Source organism: Bubalus kerabau, chromosome 11 (genome assembly GCF_029407905.1).
Source record: "Bubalus kerabau isolate K-KA32 ecotype Philippines breed swamp buffalo chromosome 11, PCC_UOA_SB_1v2, whole genome shotgun sequence".
In the NCBI taxonomy this organism is placed as follows: domain Eukaryota; kingdom Metazoa; phylum Chordata; class Mammalia; order Artiodactyla; family Bovidae; genus Bubalus; species Bubalus kerabau.
This window is the reverse complement of record NC_073634.1, coordinates 50,417,174-50,432,957: the sequence shown is the minus strand read 5'-3', so window position 1 is coordinate 50,432,957 and position 15,784 is coordinate 50,417,174. Positions and strand designations below refer to the sequence as shown.

Sequence of the window (15,784 nt, the reverse complement as noted above, 5' to 3'; positions counted from 1 at the left end):
CGACTCTGTGCGACCCCATAGATGGCAGCCCACCAGGCTCCCCCAACCCGGGGATTCTCCAGGCAAGAACACTGGAGTGGGTTGCCATTTCCTTCTCCAATGCATGAAAGTGAAAAGGGAAAGTGAAGGCGCTCAGTCGTGTCCGGCTCTTAGTGACCCCATGGACTGCAGCCTACCAGGCTCCTCTGTCCATGGGATTTTCTAGGCAAAAATACAGGAGTGTGTTGCCATTGCCTTCTGCCTCCTGTAGGCTATGGTAAAATTCAGTGGAAAACTACAATAGACCAAGTGCATGCAGGTCTGCTATTGGCTCAGATCCTTCAGGAAGAAAAAGGTTCAGGTCACCCTCCCAAGCAAGGAACTGGACCAACCAAGGTGTTTGCCCAGGGCAGAGTATTGAATGGCCAGAGGATGAACTAACACACACCTGGCATGGGATTAAGAGAAGCTGGAGGAGATCTAGAGGGAGCTGGACCAGCTGCTGGCTCGGATAATGTCAAGTTCTTCTGGGGAAACAAAGCCATGAAATCCGCTAGCACAGCGGTTCTCAAATTCTGGCATGCATCTGAATCACTAGCTGGGGGGAAGTGCTTTTTAGAAATGCTGGGTCTAGAAGCTTCCCAGCCCAAGCCTCCTGCTCAAAACCTTACAGTAAGGTCAGGACATCTCCTATTAATTTCTCAGACAATTCTAACATGCAACTATAGGCAAGACCTTTGTGTTGGAAGGTGGGTACTTATGGAACATTCTTGTATGGCCCCTTTGTTACCCAGTTGCCCAATATAATTATTTTATTTTCCAAATGAATGGCAGCCCCCAACGCATTAGCTCCATGGATCTTAAGATATGCAAAGCTGCCCAAATTTTGAAACTCTGAGTTTCCCTTATTTGATTCTCATGAATTTTGCTTCAATTAATAAAATATGAAATAAATTTAGAAAAGAAATTTTCTTATTTCCTTCTTCAGGGAGTCTTCCAATGCAGGAATTGAACCTAGGTCACCTTCATCGTAGGCAGAATCTTTACCAACTGAGTTACAAGGGAAGTCAGTCAATAAAGCTTTGTGAAAGTGAATATTGTTCAGTGGTGTCCGACTCTTTGAGACCCCATGGACTTATATAGCCCACGGGATTCTCCAGGCCAGAATACTGGAGTAGGTAGCCTTTCTCTTTCCCAGGGGATCTTCCTAACCCAGGAATCAAACCCAGGTCTCCCGCATTTTAGGTGGCTTCTTTACCAGCTGAGCCACCAGGGAAACCCAAGAATACTGGAGTGGGTAGCATATCCTTTCTTCAGGGGATCTTCCTGATCCAGGAATCAAACTGAGATCTCCTGCATTGCAGGCAGATTCTTTACCGATTGAGCTACCAGGGAAGCTTTAATAAAGCTTTAAATGGTCATTAAACCTCTTACCTGGGCCGACTGATTTATCTCCAGAGAGACTCCATGAGAGGATATGAAATCTTTGTTATAGATGTGTACATCTACATGTGATTAAGAGGAGTGGTCAGGACATCTATTCTAGTCATGCTCAATTGCTAGATGGGAAGAACCTTGATATCATGATGGTGTATCTTATCAAGGTCTATAATGATGAGACCTCACACATGAAGACAAAAGTCCAGGTCTGTCCTGAAGGGTAGAATAATTTCTGGCACCATAGGTTGATGAAAAAGCCAGTCTTTTTTATGCAAAGACTTTAGCCACCTGATTTGAAGAGCCGACTCATTGGATAAGACCCTGATGCTGGGAAAGATTGCAGGCAGGAGGACAAGGGGATGACAGAGGATGAGCTGGTTGGATGGCATCACCAACTCAATGGATATTAGTTTGATCAAACTCAGGGAGATGGTGAAGGACAAGGAAGCCTGGTGTGCTGCAGCCCATGGGGTCACAAAGAGTTGGACATGACTTAGAGACTGAACAACAGCAATCATTACTCCCAAAAATCAGTGGGCTTGATTCGTTCATTCCAGGGTTTCTTTCAATAGTGGTAATAAACTTGTGATTGTTCATCGTCAACTCCTCTGCTGACTACTGTTGGCTTTTTAAAGAGACAAATCTTGTTAGAGCTGCTTTCCCAAGGGATAAATTTTACCTGCCCAAGACCCTCCAGTGTGTTGCTCTGTCTCTGGAAATCTGCTTCCATTTAATCAAAATTGACCATACTATTGAAATTTCCCAGGGTCTGACTTTCTATCCTCCAAGGTGACTGGCTGCCTGGCTGATAAATCAGTCCTATTTATGTTGTGCATGCGTGCTCAGTTGTGTCCAACTCTTTGCACCCTCTGTGGACTGCAGCCCACCAGGCTCCTCTGTTCATGGGATTCTCCAGGCAAGAATTCTGGAGTGGGTTGCCATTTCCTCCTCCAGGGGATCTTCCTGATCCAGGGATCAAACCCATGTCTCCTGCAGTTCTTGCATCTCTTGCATTGGCAGGCAGAATCTTAACCACTGAGCCACCTGGGAAGCTCATTTATGTGGTTTGCTGCTGTTCAGTCACTAAATTGTGTCTGACTACTGTGGTAGTAGATGGTAAGTTAATAACAACAATAATAATATACAAAGTAGACTTTCTATGACATTGAGGTGAATCATCATAGCTCCCCTGTGAGATGGGTTGAATTGTCTCCATTTCAAGGATGAGAAAACAGAAAGTAAGTGACCACAGAATTCAAAAGCAGAAAATCAGGATCAGAACCCAAGACCAGCTGCTCCCAAATCCACTTTTGTCTGAGTGTCCCTGATGAAATATTTATCCCTTATTGCAAACTCTGCTCATCCAAACCACCATATGCTTTATATTAGATATCTCTGGAAAATACAATCTTAAGTCATTTTCCCCCAAATTTGGCTAATGATAATCCATCTGGATTCATCCCAGGTGGCTTCATCTTGGCTTCATCCCAGATGGCTCAGTGGTAAAGGATCTGCCTGCCAATGCAGGAGATCAAAGAGATGCAGTTTTGATCCCTGGGTAAGAAAGATCCCCTGGAGGAGGAAATGGCAACCATCTCCAGTATTCTTGCCTGGAAAACTCCATGGACAGAGGAGCCAGGTGGGTTACAGTCCATGGTGTCACAAAGAGTCAGACATCACTGAGCATGAGCACAAGCATGAAGAATCCATCTGTAGATTCTTTTAAAAATACAGGTTCTGGAATCCCAGCCCAGACCACTGAATGTGGTCCTTTAGCACAGAGGCCAAGGAAGGTGCAATTAAAAAAAATTTTTTTTTGGAGTATAGTTGCTTTACAGTGTTTTGTTAATTTTAGCTGTACAGCAAAGTGAATCAATTATATGTATACATATATCCCTTCTTATTTGTGTTTTCTTCCCATTTAGGTCACCATATACAGCATGAGTAGAGCTCCCTGTGCTGAACAGTAGGTTCTCATTAGTTATCTACTTTGTACATAGTATCAAGAATGTATATATGTCAATCCCAGTCTCCCAATTCATCTCACCACTCCCCTTCCCCACTTAGTGTCCATTTGTTCTCCATGTCTGTGTCTCCGTTTCTGTTTTGCAATTAGGTTTGTCGGTACCATTTTTCTATATTCCACATATATACAGTAAAATACAATATCTGTTTTCTGATTTACTTCTGTGTATGACAGTCTATAGGTCCATCCACATCTCTGCAAATGGCACAATTTTGTTCCTTTTTATGGCTGAGTAATACTACACTGTATATATGAACCACATCTTCTTTATCCATTCCTCTTTTCATGGACATTTAGTTTGCTTGTATGCCTTGGCTATTGTGAATAATGTTGTGATGAACACTGGGGTGCAGATATCTTTGGGAATTATGGTTTTTTCTAGATATATGCCCAGGTGTGGGCACTGGGTCCTGTGGTAGGGAAGGTGCATTTTTAATCGGGCAAGCCCATTTGCAAATGACCACTATAATTCAGACAATTCCCCATCAGTGGAATTTCTACCAGCTAGAGTATTGGGAGAAGTTAATTATTGGAGGCAGGGGAGTTCTTGCATGAGAGCTAAGTTACTTCAGTCATGACTAACTCTTTGCTACCCTGTGGACTGTAGCCCGACAGGCTCCTCTGTCCATGGGATTCTCCAGGCAAGAATACCGGAGTGGGTTGCCATAAACCTCCAGGGAATATTTTCAGTTTCACCTAACACAGTCCTCCAGGGAGCACCCTGGAAGAAAAGAGAAAAATGAGAGCACAAGGGTGTAGGCTTCCCACCTGGGGCTTCGTCTTGGCTAAAGTTTCCCAGATGCCTAAATAATGATATTTTCTTTGAATAAGAATTCTACAATCATACTGCTTGAGTTTGCATTTTGACTCCTCAATTTCTAAACTCTAGGAGTTTAGATCAATTACCTAACCTCTCCATGCCCCAGGTTTCTCATCTGTAAAACTGGGGGTGGTAATTGTAACTACCACCTAAGGATATTGTCAGAATTAAATAATATAATATTAAGATAAGTGTCCAGCACATAGCAAATATTCTACAAATATTGTTAGTTATTATGATGTTAGATAATAATATCAAACAATACTACTACTAATAAAGTTCAAGTTTATATAATTCTTATGGCACAAAAATCTTTGACCTGTCAATTAATTTTTTAACCTACCATATATAAGTTTCTAAAATATGTCAGGCATTGTATCAAGAGCTTTATATATAATTTATTTTTTTGGGGGGGGATAGTAATTTAGACTCACAGAAAGTTGAGAAAATGGTGCAGGGAGATCCATGTACCTTGCCCTCAGCTTCCTCTAATGATAACATCTTACTGAAAGTAAAAGTGTTAGTTGCTCAGTGGTGTCTAACTCTTTGCAGTCCCATGAACTATATAGCCCGCCAGGCTCCTCTGTTCATGGACTTCTCCAGGCAAGAATACTTGAGTGGGTAGCCATTCCCTTCTCCAGGGGATCTTACTGACTCAGGGATTGAACCCTTGTCTACTGCATTACAAGCAGATTATTTTCTGTATCCATACATATAATTTTGGTTTTTAAGATGAAACTTTCCAGATGAAGAAACTGAAGCCAGGTCAAACAGCTTACCAAAGGACAGAACCCAAGGTCTTCAATTAAAGAAAAAAAAACAAAACTGTCCTTAATTTTGTGTATGGGGAATTCAGGACAAAGAAGGGACATTCAGAAAATCAGGTTTCTTCTTTTGAAGTGGATTGAACACTCCCACAAAGTGCTTCATTTTTCAGAGACAGCTACATATTTCATCCCATTTACTTCCTGAAAACAGCCCTAGGAGGTAGCAGGGCAGAGACCATCTTATTCTAATTTCACATTTCAGGGAAGAGCTGTTAAACCAATTTGCCTAAAGTCACAGGACAAACTCAGATATGGGAAAATTTTAAAAAATGTCTAGGATTTCGCTAGACACAGGGCAAACATTAAAAAATGTCTAGGACTTAGCTGGTGGTCCAGTGGTTAAGTGTCTGCCTGCCAATGCAGGGGACACAGGTTTGATCCCTGATCTAGGAAGAGTCCACATGCCACAAGGCACCTAAACCACATGCCCTAGAGCCTGTGCTCTGAAACAGCAGAAGCCACCGCAATGAGAAGCCCATGCACCACAATTAGAGAAGAGCCCCTGCTCCCTAGAGAAAGCCTGTGCCTAGCAACAAAGACCCAGTGCAGCAAAAAATACCTTGTTGTTGTTCAATTGCTCAGTCATGTCCGACTCTCTGTGACATGGACTGTCACATGGACTGCAGCACGCCAGGCTTCCCTGTCCTTCACTATCTCCCAGAGTTTGAGCAAACTCATGTCCATTAAGTCAGTGATGCCATCCAACTGTCTCATCCTCTGTTGCCCCCTTCTCTTCCTGCCGTCAATCTTTACCAACCTCAGGGTCTTTTCTAATGACCTGGCTCTTTGCATCAGATGGCCAAAGTATTGGAGCTTCAGCTTCAGCAAAAAATAAATAATAAAAATTTTAAAATACGTATTTTCAAAAAATGTCCAGAAGAATGGTTGTGTCAACAAGTCCTTGTCTTTTTATTCTATATCAATGTCCATGGGAAATAAACAAGGGCATTTGGGAACTGTCATCTCCAAATAAACAGTATGTAGGGAGAAGAGCCCTTAGTGTGCTGAATATATGGAAACCCTTCACCATTTCTTTCTAAACTCCTCTGAAATGATAGGAACCTTGCAATGGGACAACAGACACATGAACTCAGGCTTTCAGCCTGGAAGCAAAGCATAGGGAAGGAGAGAGAAAGGAGAAATTGTGCAGGCCTTTTCGTTGCCCAAATACCTCCAGTGAACCCTTTATGCTGAAAAGCATAAAAGTGAATTTGGCTCCCTCTTTAAAACCCCTGGACCAAATTGGATTTACTGTTTGAGTGCAGGAAACTTTATCAAGATTATGGAAACAGAAAAGAATTTGAGATTAACACACACTGTACATTTCAGTACAGGTGGCAGGACAATTAGAAATCTAGTTAAGCTATGGAAAATCTCCATAAATCTGGGAAGGATTTAGATCTTGGTGTGCTTTGGTGCAACCCATCATCAGATGCGTGTTGTACTCGGTCTCCCTGCATCCAGACTCCCCAGGTGCGGGGGAGATGATGTAAAGGAGAAGAATAAAGAAGCGATTTTTCTCTGATCCACCTTTTGTGTGGGGCAAACGATTAGGTGGCACTGGTGCCTGCAAGGGGAACTGAGCGAGTCCCTGAGTGCTGCCTCTGTCACTGTTTCACAGGCTTCACATTTTCCTTTTAACAGTAACTAAGAAAGATAGGGACTTCCCTGCTGGTCCAGTGGCTAAGACTCTGGGCTCCCCATGCAGGAGGCCACGGTTCGATCCTTGGTCAGGAAAATAGATCCCACATGCTGCAACTAAGAGTTCGAGTGCCACAACTGAAAAAAAAAAGATCCTGCATGACTAAACTAAGACATGGTGTGACCAAATAGATAAAATAAATATTTTAAAAAATGGATGGTGAATTTGTCAATGCTCATTCACTGGCCTGTCTTGAGGACAGGGACCAGTGACAATGGCCATTGACTCTGAAGGCCAGCACAATATCCAGCTCTTAGGAGGTAGTAGGAGTAGTGTTAGCTGCTCAGTCATGTCTGACTATTTGCGATTCCAAGGACTCTCACCCACCAGTCTCTGTCCATGGGATTCTCCAGGCAAGAATGCTGGAGTGGGTTGCCATTTCCTTCTCCAGGGGATCTTCCTGACCAGGGATTGAACCCAAGCCTCCTGCATTGCACGCAGATTCTTTACCATCTGAGCCACCAAGAGGTTATCTGTGGAATTAACAAGTTGTACTTCAAGGGAGAAAGAATAGCCATTACACTTTCTTACACTTTGAGATACACTAAAGTTTTGGCATATAAAAAACAATGAAAATAACAAAAGTAACAGGTAACTACTTATATGCAGATGCTTGATTTTAGAATTTGAAATAGTTGATGCACCTCCATACGTTTACGTTGAATTTCGTACACTTTGGATTCTTGCAAAAGTCTTTGGTGGCTTTGTCTTGTGTGTAAATGCTATTTATTTAGCATAGATATTAAGGAAAACTTCCTAGGGGAAAAAAAGTAAGAGCATTCCCACAAAATTTTAAAAGCAGCTGAAAGAAATGGCAACACAAAGACTACCCTTGACCATGGCTGCTCTGGCCACTTCATTATCATATTCCCCAAAATAAGAAGAAAGAGAAAAAGAAAGAGGAAAAGAAGACATTGATTTTAACTGACAAAGAATTGAGTAAAACTGCTACGCTTCAATTTGGCTCAGCGGTGAAGAATCTGCCTGCTAGTGCAGGACACAGGGGTTCAGTCTCTGGGTTGGAAATATCCCCCAGAGAAGGACATGGCAACCCACTCCAGGATTCTAGCCTGGAGAATTCCATAGACAGAGGAGCCTGGCAGGCTACAGTCTATAGGATCACAAAGTTGGATGTGACTTAATGACCAAACAACAGCAACAGCAATGTCAAATCGAGGGCTTTATTTGTCTATGATCTTAACTAGTAGTGAGCATGCATTTTCTGTAAAGTGTCAGAGGGTAAACATGTCAGGCTTGGAGGGTCACATGGTCTATGTCCACTACTCAGCTCTGCAGTGGCTGCCTAAAAGCAGCCTGGGGATAATATGCAAATGAATGGGAGGGGCTGTGTTCCAATAAAACTTAATTTATGCTGAAATTTCAATTTCATATAATTTTCATGTGTCATAAAAGAGGATTCTTCTGATTTTCCCCAATATTTAACAATGAAAAAACCTTTCAGGGTCTGCACAAAAGCAGGCCTTAGGTGGGATTTAGTCCAAGGGCTGTAGGTTGCTGACTCCTGATCTAGGTCTATTCTGCCCCTTAATCTTTTTTGGAGAGAGCCTTTTAGAGTGAGGAAGATGAGAGCTCCCCAGATCTGTATGGGGGTCCGTGTCCCAACTTGCTCTTGGTTAGTCGGTGAGTCATGTCCGACTCTTTGTGAACCCATGGACTGTAGCCTACCAGGCTCCTTTGTCCATGGGATTTCCCAGGCAAGAATTCTGGAGTGGGTTGCCATTTCCGCCTGCGGGAGATCGAACCCATGTCTCATGCATTGGCACGTGGATTCTTCACCGTTGAGCCTCAAAGAAGCCCTTGTCCCAACTTGCTGGGTCACAAATCCTTTCTTCCAGATATTCTGAGCTTCTGTTCCAGTCTTCGGATTCTGACAATCAGATGCCCGTTTTCAATGTTACTTGAACTCTTTTGCTAGGATTCTGTCTTACTCAGTATTACTGTTACCAAGAATGTGTTTCCCAGGTGGCACAGTGATGAAATAATATGCCTGCAATGCAGGAGACGCAAGAGACAAGGGTTTGATCCCTGGGTTGGGAAGATCCCCTGGAGAAGGAAATAGCAAGCCACTCCAGTATTCTTGCCTGGGAAATCCCATGGACAGAGGAGCCTGGTGGGCTACAGTTCATGGGGTCACAAAGAGACACGACTGAATGACTAACACTTCACTCACCCTCTTTTTCAGTGATTAGACTTTCCAAGAATGGATAAAACAGAACACAGATTTAAAGGTAGCTTACAAGGCAGCTTTAAAATCTGGACCTTGAAATTGTTTCCCAACACCCGATCTCTCAAGGGGTGTGTATAGTGGCTCTACACTGGATATTGCCAACCTACATCTTACACAGTGTGAGGATGCCCTGAAAACATGCTTGGAGAGGCCCGGCTGAGAGAAGTCCTTTCTCCAGCCCAAGAGCACTGAGGAATGAAAGCCCCTTACCCTCTTTATCATGGACTTCATGTGGTTGGAATGAAGCACTGCTTTAGGGTACTTTGGAAATAGATTTTTATCTGCTCAGGCAGTTCTCCAAACCAGATGCCAGAAAACATACCTTCAATGTCAGAGAATGGAGTTTTCTACAGGGAGAGTTTTGCAAATCTTAGGAAATTCCAACCAAGTCCTGGAGATTCAGCCCTGGTATTTAGAGCAGACATAGCTCCAATCTTCAGGTGTCTGGGCTAGGAGCAGCCTTTACTGTACCCTTAAGGGCCAAACTAGAAAAAGAAGAGAGAATTTTGCCTCATCTGGGAGTGACACCATCAATGACAAGAAGGCTCTGGATAGAGAGTGAATAAAAAAGGGCTTCCACTCTGATGCTGGGAAAGACTGAGGGCAGGAGGAGAAGGGGCTGACAGAGGATGAGATGGGTGGTTGGCATCACCTACTCAATGGACATGAGTTTAAGCAAACTCCAGGAGATAGTGAAGGACAGGGAGGCCTGGCGTGCTGCAGTCCATGGGATCGCATAGAGTTGGGTAAGACTTAGTGAGTGAACAACAACAAAGAGATTGAGGGCCTAGGAGAGGGGACAAATACAGTGACAAAGCCCAGAAAGCATCAGTGGTAGGGCTTCCTCCCAACCAAAGACGACACAGATTTACTGGAAGTTGCTTCTAGAGTTCAGTTCAGTTCAGTCGCTCAGTCATGTCTGACTCTTTGCAACCCCATGAACCCGCAGCACGCCAGGCCTCCTGTCCATCACCAACTCCTGGAGTCCACCCAAACCCATGTCCATTGAGTTGGTGACGCCATCCAACCACCTCATCCTTTGTTGTCCCCTTCTTCTCCTGCCCTCAATCTTTCCCGGAGTCAGGGTCTTTTCAAATGAGTCAGCTCTTCACATCAGGTGGCCAAAATATTGGAGTTTCAGCTTCAACATCAGTCCTTCCAATGAACAACCAGGACTGATCTCCTTTAGGATGGACTGGTTGGATCTCCTTGCAGTCCAAGGGACTCTCAAGAGTCTTCTCCAACACCACAGTTCCAAAGCATCAATTCTTTGGCACTCAGCTTTCTTTATAGTCCAACTCTCACATCGATACATGACCACTGGAAAAACCACAGCCTTGACTAGACGGACCTTTGTTGGCAAAGTAATGTCTCTGCTTTTTGAAATATCAATAACCTCAGATATGCAGATGACACCACCCTTATGGGAGAAAGTGAAGAAGAACTAAAGAGCCTCTTGATGAAAGTGAAAGAGGAGAGTGAAAAAGTTGGCTTAAAGCTCAACATTCAGAAAACTAAGATCATGCCATCTGGTCCCATCACTTCATGGCAAACAGATGGGGAAACTGGCTGACTTTATTTTTGTGGGGCTCCAAAATCACTGCAGATGGTGGTTGCAGCCATGAAATGAAAAGACGCTTACTCCTTGGAAGGAAAGTTATGACCGACCTAGACAGCATATTAAAAAGCAAGACATTAGCCCCAAGCTCAAATTCCTGTGCTTTAGGGTGGAGTTCAAGGGCACATTCTGTCTATCTGCAGGCTAGGACACTTGTGACTCTGGAGTAATCAGAAAGAGAAGGGGAATCAAGGCAGCCCTGCGTAGGAGGCTGAACTGATGTCTGGGCCCAGGTGAGGCTGAGCTCACAGTGAAGCAGTTCCTTCAGGCTCTGAACTGGTGTGATCACCCCTGTGACCTTCTCTGCCTAGCTCTGCCAGAAGTTAGGCGATTTTGTTTAGTTGGTTGATTGGGTGTTGTCTACTTGTTCCTGTTGTAGAAATGTTTAAAGCTTCAAAAGCGAACCAAACTGTGCACTCCTTTTTCCAAGCAAAAGCCTGGCAGGCAATCAGGGCTGGGAGTTCACTGTTCTGACAAGAAGCAGTTACCAACAGTTAGCAGAGGGCAGAGAGAAGCCCAGAGAGAAAATGGTCTTCTCTCCCTTGAAGACTGACAAGTTGAAGTCAGAAGCCAATAAAGAAATGAGCCTCCTTGGGGATTCCCAGTTGGTGCAGTTGGTAGAAAATCCACTTGCCAAGGCAGGAGACCTAAGAGACTTGGGTTCAATCCCTGGGTTGAAAAGATTCCCTGGAGTAGGAAATAACAATCAACTTTAGCATTCTTGCCTGGAAAATTCTATGGACAGACGAACTTAGCAGGTTCCAAATGAGTTGTCAGGAAGCAAAGATGAGACCCCATGAGAGAGTAAATAAATATTAAACTTTTCATTTTGCAGAAGATGAAAAAGACCTAGAGGTTAATCAAAAGGACTGGATAAGCAAAGGGCAGGGAAATAAAAGAAGAAAATTACAGTAAAATGTAATAAATAAGAGTTTAAATTTACATTTTATTCATGGGTTCCAAGTGCTCTAACTCTTTTAGTGTGTTTTCCTTTTTCCACTGATTTAAAATGCCTTCAGAATATTCTAAATGTAGGTGGGTTCCTTAATGGAATCTCAAGACTGTCTCCTAGAGCCACTGTGTTTTCATGCACTGATACATGCTGTTTTAAATTCTGTAAATGCTATATCTTAATAGCTAATAAGAGGAGGAAGATGCACACATATGTATTTTTTCTTTTTCCAGAATTGTCTCATACATTACTTCCTGCTCCAAATAAGTGCTGGAATTTTTCTTTCTTTTTTTTCTTTTGGCTTCTTGGCATATGGGATCTTAATTTCCTGCCAGGGATTGAACCCAAGTGCCCTATGATGGAAGTGTGGAAGTCAACCCCTAGACTGCCAGGGAAGTCCCTAAAATTCTTTAGTTACATTAAAAATTCTTTGGGAACATCAAGTGGTATTAAATTATATTTACTAATTGTTTGGGGGGACAGTGACATCATTATGTATTAAGTTTTCCTATTCAAGAGCATGTTTTTCTTTTTATGACATTCAGTGAGATTTTATGAATTGCTAAAAAAATCTGTATATGTGATATGGAGCTTGCCTTTTCCTTGTTAAACTTATACCTAGGAATTTTATAGATTTTATTGCTATTTAGCATGAAATATTTTTTCATTTATATTTTCTAATTGATTATTGATTCTATAAAGGAAAGCCCTGGATTTTTGTGTATAAATCTTATATGTGATCATGATTGTGCTTCTGAAATATCTCATTAGTTTTAACAGTTCTTTAGATGATTCTCTTGCATTTTTTAGAGGGTAATATTACCCAACTGCAAAATGGCAAATCTCTGTTCTTTCTCAGTTATGTATTCCTCTTGTTCATTATTCTTACTGCCTAGTTGGCTCTAGCTCAATGTTGAAAAGTATAGGTAATAGTGTAAAGTTCTGCCTTGTTCCTATCTTTAATGGGAATGCTTTGAAAGCGCTGTTGTTTGTTCCTTATAAAAACATTTTCTTAAATTAAGCAATGTTTTTTTTCATGTTCCTAGCTTAGTAATGGTTTTATTGGTGTTCACTGTTTTATTTAATTTTAATAAGAAATAAGTAATAAATTTTAATGAATGATTTTTCAGCATATGCTTCATTTTCTTGTTCTTTTAATATAGTCGATTACGTTAACAGATTCCTAATGATGAATCATCTTTGAACAACTAGAATAAACCCTATTTCCCATGATATATGATCTTTTCACACATTGAATTCAACCTGGGAATAGTTATAATAGTTTCAGACTTTATTGAGAACTGTGAAAGTTACGAGATTTTTTTTCTACATGCTTGTAAGCTAAGAAGTTAACCATAGTATCATATAAACTAACAGAATACCCACGACCTTGGGTCAAAGACAGACAACTTTATTATTCACAGCACAACAAACAGCATAAGCATCAAGTTTCCATTGGTTTCCCTTGCTTCGTAAATCCCGCAATACAGGCAGGTGCTATACAGCCAGCAGGATTATATCACATTTGAAGAACTCCAAGGTTTAGGAACCTGAATCTTTTATATAGAGAAGTAAGCAAAGACAAGCTTCCTGGTGGCTCAGTGGTAAACAATCTGCCTACCAATGCATGAGACGTGGGTTCAATCCCTGGTCTGGGAAGATCCCCTGGAGAAGGAAATGGCAACCCACTCCAGTATTCTTACCTGGAGAACCCCATGGGCAGAGCAGCTCAGCGAGCTACAGTTCAAGGAGTCAGAGTCAGACATGACTTAGCGACTGAACAACAACAAGAAAAGACACTGGAGAGAGACATCATTTTTATTATACAGTAAGCAATTTCGCCTCTATTCCAGCTGGAGGTTCTATCACTGTCTTCCAGGGTTTTGACTATGCAAGCATCCTTGAAATCATAGCCTGGAACAAAAGGGCAGTTATTATCTCTGTTTGTAAGATGTGAGGAAACACAAGAGTTCCACAGAGCCTGTCTCTCAATAAACGTTTGTGTATATTGGCTTATACTTGTTTTTGGCAGCACTTTATGGTGTGTGGAAGTTCCCTGACCAAGGATCAAACACGTGCCCCCTGCAGTGGAAACATGAAGTCTTAACCACTGGACCACCGGGGAAGTCCTATATTGGCATATATTTGTAAGTGAAATTTGTCTGAAATTTTCTTTGGAGAGCTAGCCAGTTTAAGAGCTGTCTGGATTTTGCTGGCTTCAGAGAATAAAAGAATATGTTTTTATACTTACATGTGTTTAAAGGTCTCATTGGAGTAATATGGTCTTTGAAACACCGGTAGAGCTTACTCATAAGTCTTTCTCTGTCTAGTGCCTTTTTTAGGTGTAGATTTTTTACTGCCATTTAGATTTCTTCTGTAGTTATCATCTGTTCAGGGCTTATTCCTATTATGTGTGAGTTTTATTAATTGACATACAGTATTCCTAGAAATGTTTCCATTTCATCTATATATTATTATTTACTGTTGTGTAGCATTCAAAATGCAGGAATTTACTAATGCGAGGTTTTCTTTTTTTTTATTTCACTGCAAACTTTTTATTGACCTTTTGGATAGAAATGGGAATTTATTTTGCCAAGAAGAATGATCCCATTGTACTTCTGCTAGAACCAGCCAGTGGCCGCCTCTTTGCTGATTCTGTTTCGCCCTAGTGCAGCCTTCCTGTGGTGCTGAAACCTAGCCTATCCAGCACCAAGTAGAAGCCCAGGCTATAGATTTCAACTCTTGTGCCATATTTTATCCCTAGATTCATCTGTTCTTGGATCCCCAGAGTTTCCACTATCTGAGAAGTTCTTTTTTCTTAACTCATATTCTTGCACTTTCAGAACTTTCTCCAGGATTTCTTCTGCCTTGAGTGAGAGTAAGCTGAAATAATCAATAGATTTAAACTTCTAAAGACTTTAGACATTGAAATTATCAGATCCAGAAGATAATATACAGAAAATACACATTTTTTTATATATTTACAACATGTTTACAAAATAAAAGATGGATTGTAAAGCTAAGCAATTCACAAGAGACTATCTGAAATGCTAGGGTACATTTGGAAAAGAAACAAATTGGACTTCTTAAGACGAAAAGTGTGATTATTCAAATTTAAAGATAAATAGTAGAAAAGTTAAGCAAAGTACAGGGAGAAATGAAGAAAGATTGAGTAACCTGAAAGATAAAACTGATAACATGATGGAGGACACAAACCAGAGAGACAAGGTGGTGAAACATATGATAGGGAGAGAGGTAACATATATAGAGTGAGAAATATGATATACATTAAATCACAGCCCCAGAAACAGAAAATGGAGAGGATAAAGGAGAACCAATATTTAAAGAGACAGGGGCTTCCCTGGTGGTCCAGTGGCTAAGACTCTGCACTTCCAATGTAGGGGGCCCAGGTTCAATCTCTGGGCAGGGAACTAGATGCTACCTGCCACAGCTAAAGATCCTGTATGTCACAATTAAGACCCACTGCAGCCAAATAAAAAAATAAATAAGAATAAAAGAGAAAGATATAGGGACTTCCTTGGTGGTCCAGTGGTTAAGTCTCAGTGCTTTCAATGCAGGAGTTTTGATCCCTGGTTGGGGAACTAAGATCCCTGCATGTCACATGGTATGGCAAAAAAAAAAAAAAAATTGAAATAAAATAAAGTGATAATGACCATGAATTTTTCAGGACATATAAAAGACAAGAATCTACAGATACAAGGATAGCATATACCAAGCAGAGTAAGCAAAAACAAATCCATACCTATACATATATTAGTGAAACTGTAGAACACCAGAGGCAAAGAGAACATGTTACTAGCAGCCAGAAAGTAAAGACAGATCCTCTCCAGAGGAATGAGAGTTATTCAGACAGCTTATAACAGGAACCAGAAGATATGAAATAACATCTTTAAATAGTTGAGGGAAACTCATGTCAACCATGATTTCCATATCTTGAATATATTCTTTCAAGTACAAGGGGGAAATGGTGGATTCTCTACAAGTAAGAATTAAAGGAGTATGTGGCCAAAAGAGGCCTTCCCTGTTGGCTTAAACAGTAAAGAATTTACCTTTTATTTATTCAGGAGACCCAGATCCCTGGGTTGGGAAGATCCCCTGGAGAAAAGGAATGGCTACCCACTCCAATATTCTTGCCTGGATAATCCCATGGA

The 15,784-nt window shown here is 41.5% G+C and overlaps 1 non-coding gene across 1 annotated transcript; it reads left to right on the top strand.

The window, feature by feature from the left end:
• The first annotated feature begins 14,970 nt into the window (after positions 1-14,970).
• On the top strand, positions 14,971-15,043 carry TRNAG-UCC (transfer RNA glycine (anticodon UCC)). Its single transcript has one exon. It is a non-coding gene; the product is annotated as a tRNA-Gly (tRNA).
• The last annotated feature ends 741 nt before the right edge of the window (positions 15,044-15,784 follow it).